Source organism: Elephantulus edwardii, unplaced genomic scaffold, assembly GCF_000299155.1.
Source record: "Elephantulus edwardii isolate Elephantulus edwardi_28Jun2011 unplaced genomic scaffold, EleEdw1.0 scaffold00566, whole genome shotgun sequence".
Lineage (NCBI taxonomy): Eukaryota > Metazoa > Chordata > Mammalia > Macroscelidea > Macroscelididae > Elephantulus > Elephantulus edwardii.
Genome location: NW_006400316.1, coordinates 49716 through 56146, shown reverse-complemented (window position 1 = coordinate 56146; position 6431 = coordinate 49716). Strand labels below are relative to the sequence as shown.

Sequence of the window (6431 nt, the reverse complement as noted above, 5' to 3'; positions counted from 1 at the left end):
CATCTGTTTCAATGCAGTATGCATAATTTATCCAGTCTTAGCTCCAAAGGAAAGTGAGGAGCCCAGGAAAAAGAGGAGCCCACCTGGAGAGAAACCTAGCTCCCAAGGAGAACTCCCCAGTCCAGAGTCCTCCCGCCGCCTCTTTAGCCGCTTCTGCTGCCAGGAGGCAGCAGGTCGGGAGGCCCTTCACCGCCTCTGGGACTTGTGCAGGGGCTGGCTGCGACCTGAGAGACACACCAAGGAGCAGATCTTGGATCTGCTTGAGCTGGAGCAGTTCTTGGCCATTCTGCCTCGGAAATCCAGAGTTGGGTGCGGGCCCAGGAGCCCAAGAATGGCGAGCAGGCTGTAGCTGGGGTGGAGACACTGGAACGGGAACCAAGGAGACCTTGGCAGTGGCTGAAGCACTGTGAAGACCCTGTGGTGATCGACGATGGAGATGGCCATCCAGACCAGGAGCAGGATCAACTGCCCACCGACCCCCAGGGTGATCTTGCAAAGAGCCAGGATACCCAGTCCTGACAGAAGGCACTGGACTCTTGAGCCGACCCTCAGGGCAGCTCAATGGGGACTCAGATTCACAAGATCCTTCCATTGTTCAGGAAGAGGATTTGAGAGACATACAGCAGGTGACTGCCTTCCAGCTGCCTCCAAACCGAGTTTCTTCATTCAAGGACATGATCTTCTGTTTCTCTGAAGACTGGTCTCTTCTAGACCCAGCCCAGACTGGCTTCTATGGAGAATTCATCGTCAGGGAGGATTGTGGGGTCGCGCTGCCTCCGAACGACCCAGCTGTCCAGCCAGATCTCTTCCAAGGAGAGGAGAGCGAGCCACAGGTTCCAGAGCTGCAGGACCTCCAAGGGAAAGATGGGCCCCAAGTCTCCTACCTGAATTTTCAGAGTCTCCAGCCATTCCAGATTGAAGAGAGAAGAAAAAATGAGCCTCAGGTGCCAGATTTCCAGGCCTGCCAGCAGATGGTGCTTTCTCAAAACAGTTGCTCAGTCGATGGCGTGCTGACCCCAGAGAATGGCCTCAACGAGGAAGTGTCCATCGAGATCGTCCTGTCCAGCTCAGGGAAGAAGGACTCTCAGAACAGCTCTCACTGCCCAGACGAACCACAGGGCTCTGAGGAGAAGCAGCATGTCACCCCCAACACCCACAAGAGCAGTTCCGTGGGCTTCCCCGACGTGGAAGGGGCTGTCCAGACCTCCTCCAAGAAGTCCTATGTGTGCCCTAACTGTGGAAAGATCTTCCGCTGGAGTGTGAACTTTATCAGGCACCTGCGGAGCCGCAAGGAGCAGGAGCAGCCTCACGCGTGCTCCGTGTGCGGGGAAGTGTTCAGCGACAGCGAGGACCTGGATGGGCACCTGGAGATGCACGAGACCCAGAAGCCTTACACATGCAGGCCCTGCGGGAAGAGCTTCCGCCTCAACTCCCACCTGCTCTCCCACATGCGGATCCACCTGCAGCCAGAAACCCCTGAGCCCCCAGAGAACAAAGAGCCAGGGCCGCCTCCCTGCTGGAGAAGAGCAAGGGCAAGTTCAGCTTCAAGTGCTGTGACTGTGGAAAACCCTTCCAGGGGCATGACCAGTTGGTCCAGCACAGGAACAGCAGCCACACCAAGGAAAAGACGAGTGCTTTCCAGCGCCGGTACTGTGTCAAACGTTTCCTGCAGAACTGTGACCTCATCCACCATGAACGGCTGCACATGAAGCAACGCTCTAAGCAGGCTTTGAACTCCTACTGACTGGCCCCTGTGGCTCTACCATTGGTGCATTCCTCCTCTGCCTCAGCCCTGGCAGCACGTCTCACTCACAGTAGTACTAAGTAGCCCTCTTCCCTGTGACACACCTCCCCAGGGATGGAGACGACCCTCCCCCCCCCACCCCCCACCCCCGTGCCCTTTGCTTTCAGGTAGTGTCCACCTTTTGCCTGATGCTACATTAGTTCCCCAAGTAATAAGAAAGTGGCCAGATGAGTATTTGTTCTGCCCCTTGTGCCAAAAAGCAGGGAAAGACACCATCATCTGCTTTGTTTCTCAGTGACTGAGTCAGCCTGGTGTTAGGTGTTAACTGTGTCTGACAGACTTCACTGAGTACACAACTCATGAGGTGGCGTGAGCGTCCCCATCACAGCAATCCCCCTGGTGTTTGTGCTTAGCCAACCATCTCTTGATACCCTATCTCCTATTAACTCATGTCTGAATCCCCCAGATGTTGATGTTCTGACAGTGGCTACAGTTTATATTTGACAGTGAGAAGTTGCCTCCTGGGTGCTGGGCTAGAAGGAAGGCAGGAATACAAGGTGGAGACAAGAGGGTTTGAGCTCCAGGTTGGGATCGGTTCTTTTGGGTCCCAGGGGGTACTGAATGTATGCCTCATCCCCACGGATCCCATGGTTATCAGGTGACATTTGTGGGAGGTAGGTTGTGGGCTCTAGAGCCAGTCGTGCAGCGGAAACCAGGTCAAATTTTTTGACTTGTCCTGATGACCAGTTCATGAGGATCATGCACTCCTCAAGGATGAAATCCCACGTTTTAAACTTTATGTCACACACCCTCCCCAAAATGCCTTTTCTCTGTACCCTAGAAGTCCTTGGTAAATGCTTATGGAATGGAAATTGAGCTGTCTTCATTTAAAAGACACTTAAGTTCTACCTCTCACTCTGTCCTAAAAATAAAGAGCTCAGGCTCCACTGAGGGGCTCTTGGGCAGAGTGAGCTGATCAGATCTCTCCAAAGAGGGAAAGGGACCCTTTCGTGGGAGTCAAATTTTACATAAAGTACTAAGTTAGCTTGCCAAGTCATCCTGAGAAGTCACTGTTATCCCTGGTTCTCAATGAGTCAACAGAAATATAACTTAGCTTACCCGTACTTAATAGGAGCCCAGGATTTTAGCCCTTTTAGGGTCAATGAATGTCTTCTGCACAGAAGAAATTTTTTATTATTATTTTATGTTGTTGAGAATATATACAGCAAAGCATTCAACTGTGTCTATATATAAAATTTAAGTATGTTGATTACATTCTTCAAGTTGTATGACCATTTTTGCCCTCTTTCCCTGAGTTGTTGCTCCCTCTTTAATGTAAACTCACCGCCCTCTAGGATTCCTGTCTATTTGGAGCTACTGTTGTCAACTCTGACTCACATATAGATAGATCTTAAAAGAACAACTTGTTCAGACTCTGCACAGAAGTATGTTAAATATTAGCTTTTAAAGTTTGGAGCTTATGGCTCTGAACTGAGAATGACCATTTATAATAAAGCGTTAAGCAGCCAAGCCACCTCATCTCATTAGGTAAAAAGGCAAATACATGGTCTTATTGTCAGGGATGGGAGAGTTTCCTTTGTGGCACAAACTGTTAAGCGTTTGACTGCTAGCTTAATGGTTTGCAGTTCAAAAACACCCTCTCCCCCTAAGTACCTTCAAAGACAGGTCTGGTGATCTGCTTCCAGAAGGAAGCACTGTATACTCTGCACACATGGGGTTTACCATGAGTTGAAATTGACTCACTAGTGACAATGATTGTTCCTGTGAAAGTGGTTATGCTAATCTCTGCTCACAGATGCTACAGCATCTGGGCTGTAGTGTGCATAGCTAGAGCTGGATTCGGAAGCCAGTAACAGGTATTTTTGTATTATTTGTATATCAGAACGTACCCATGAACAGTAAGGATAGGAAGTGGAGTGGGAGGTGGTCCTTTGTTCCTTTTCATCCGTGGAATTTTAACTGTCTCTGTTTTCAGTAAGCCCCTACCCTAATGAAGGAGTTTTATAACTACAGTTGATGTTCTTTTTTGTTGTTGTTGTTGTTATGGGTTTTGGTTTTTGTTGGTTGGTTTTGTTGTTTGTTTGTTTTTTCCTTTTAATGTGCTTACACACAAAGAAATGCAATAAAACCATCTGGTCATTCCTTGAATAAGAAATAAAGCTATTGAGGTGCTGAGTTTCTAATAAAAAAAGATGCATTAATAGTGATGGGTGACTACAATGCAAAAGTTGGAAACAGAAGGATCAGTAGTTAGAAAGCATGGACTTGGTGACAGAAATGAAGCTGGAGATAGGATGATAGAATTTTGCACAATCAACAATTTATCCCTTGTAAATACATTTTACAAGAAACATAAATGCAGGTTATACCCATGTATTTCACCTGATAGCATGCATAGGAATCAGACAGATTACATCTGTGGAAAGAACCTCTGGAGAAGCTCAATATCAGCTGTGAAAACAAGGCGTGATGCTGATTGTGCACTCATATGCAAGTTTAAGCTGAAGATAAGGAAAGTGAAATCAAGCCCACAGGAACCAAAATGTGACCTTGAGTCTATCCCACCTGCATTTTAGAACCATCTCAGAAACAGGTTTGAGGCCTTGAACACTCATGAGTGAAGACCAGATGAGTTATGGGAAGATATCAAGAATATCATCCAGGAAGAGTGCAAAAGGTCAAGCAAAGACAGAGGAGGAAGAAAAGGGTAGGGCAGAGTTTAGGGCTGTTGTACTAGGTCGCTATGAGTTGCAGGTGACCCGACAGCACATAACAACAAGAACAGCACCATAATCAATAAAAAAAATTAAAAAGTAAATAGCCACTGACCAGCAAGGACCATAGCAGACTTTAGAAAAGGCAGGCAGTACTCAGGTGAGAGACTCTTCCTAGGTTGCATATGACAATGAGATGCTGAGAGGGAGCTGCTTGTGTCTTTTCTAGAAAGACATTGCATCAGCTGGGAAATCTTCTCATATTGCCAACTACAGAGAATAATATGAGACATTAGGAGAAGGGGGTCCAAACATGTAAGAGAGAGAGAGAGAGAACTTGGAGGACTTTAGGAAAGATGACTTTTCCTACTGCGCAGGACCAGAAAGGAGTTTTGATAGAACAAGTTGTCCTCCCTCAGAAAGGGAATACTTTAAGTTTACATCTAATTAATAGCTTCATAAAGATAATAAAAGTAAAAAACCTATCAAAACCCTATGAAGCACGACATAAACAGCCTACCATATACCAAGAAAATGTTCACATAATGTCAAGATAACGGCAGACAGCCACAAGTATTTTGATAAACCAAAACAAGCCTACGCCTAAAAAGTAGAATATATTGCAGATTCAATGAATACTCCAGAAACAGGGAGTCTCAAGAAATATATTGATGTGGAGTTATATCAACAGCTACTTAGGAAGGTACAAATGATGCAAGAAATAATGAAATTCATAAATAAAATGAATACCCTAGAGACAGGGAGCCAAAAGAAATATACTGATGCACAAGAATATGAACTGAAGAAATTGCAAAAGATAAAGTTGAAATTAGAAATAAAGAGGTAGAAGAATTTGTTTAAAAAATCATCACATGACCGAGAGAGTACACCTAACAGAGTGCTGGAAATAACAGAAATGCCTGAGAATGCAGCCAGAATATCAATAATGAAATGACAGAAGTTTCCAACATACAGGAGGAACTAAAAAGCAAAACAGAATAGAAAATCAGCAATGTGGAAGAAAAGAATCTCAATTGAAACATGCTAGTATGAAAAAAACAGAGAGGAGACTTAAGGAAAAATAAGCAAACATTAGAATCACATGGGATTACATCAAATTAACAACACATGTATTATTGAAATTCCAGAACACAATAGGGAAAAGGAAAGAACTGAGAAAATTGTAGAAGAGGTGTGAGAAGAAAACTTCCCAGGTATCATGGATGCTGAGGAAATCTACATTAAAAAATATCAACAAACCCCAAACATATTAGGCTCCAAAAGAGAAACATTCAGACATATCATAGTCAAAGCCTCCAAAATCAAAGATAAAGAATTGAGACTAAAAGGAAACAAGAAATTAAAAAGTTACCTACAAATGAGAAACTAACTATTAGATTAAGCTTTGATTTCTCAGAAGAAATCATTGAGCAAGAAGAAAATGGGACGGCATATACAGAAGGGTGAAAGAAAACAACTGTCAGCCAAGGATCTTGTACCCAGCAAAGATGCCAATCAAATATAAAGTAGAAATTAGGTAATTTCCAGAAAAGCAAAAACTTAAGGAATCTGTGAATATAAGACCAAGTCTATAAGAAATTCTAAGGAAGTCCTTTACACAGCGACTCCAAAGGAAAGTGAATGGACCATGTTGTTGTTAGGTGCCATTGAGTCGTGTATGACTCATAGTGATCCTATGAACAAAAGAGTTGAACCCTGTTCTATCCTGAGCCATCCTCACACTTCCTGACACACAACAGCCCATAGCTGCAGTCATTCTGTCAATCCACCTGATTGAGGGGTTTCCTCTCCTTTGCTGACCCCCTACCCTTCCCAGCATCATATCCTTCTTCAAGCAATAGTTACTCCTAGTGGAACAGAAAATTTGAAAAGGCAGCTTGGGACAACAAAGCAAGATACTATAATGAAATGTGCAGAGAGCTGGAGTCAGA

General features: G+C 44.8%; 1 pseudogene; it reads left to right on the top strand.

Annotated features, from left to right (window-relative positions):
- Positions 1–1744, top strand: part of LOC102866335 — a 4557-nt pseudogene extending 2813 nt beyond the window's left edge.
- Positions 1745–6431: the final 4687 nt, after the last annotated feature.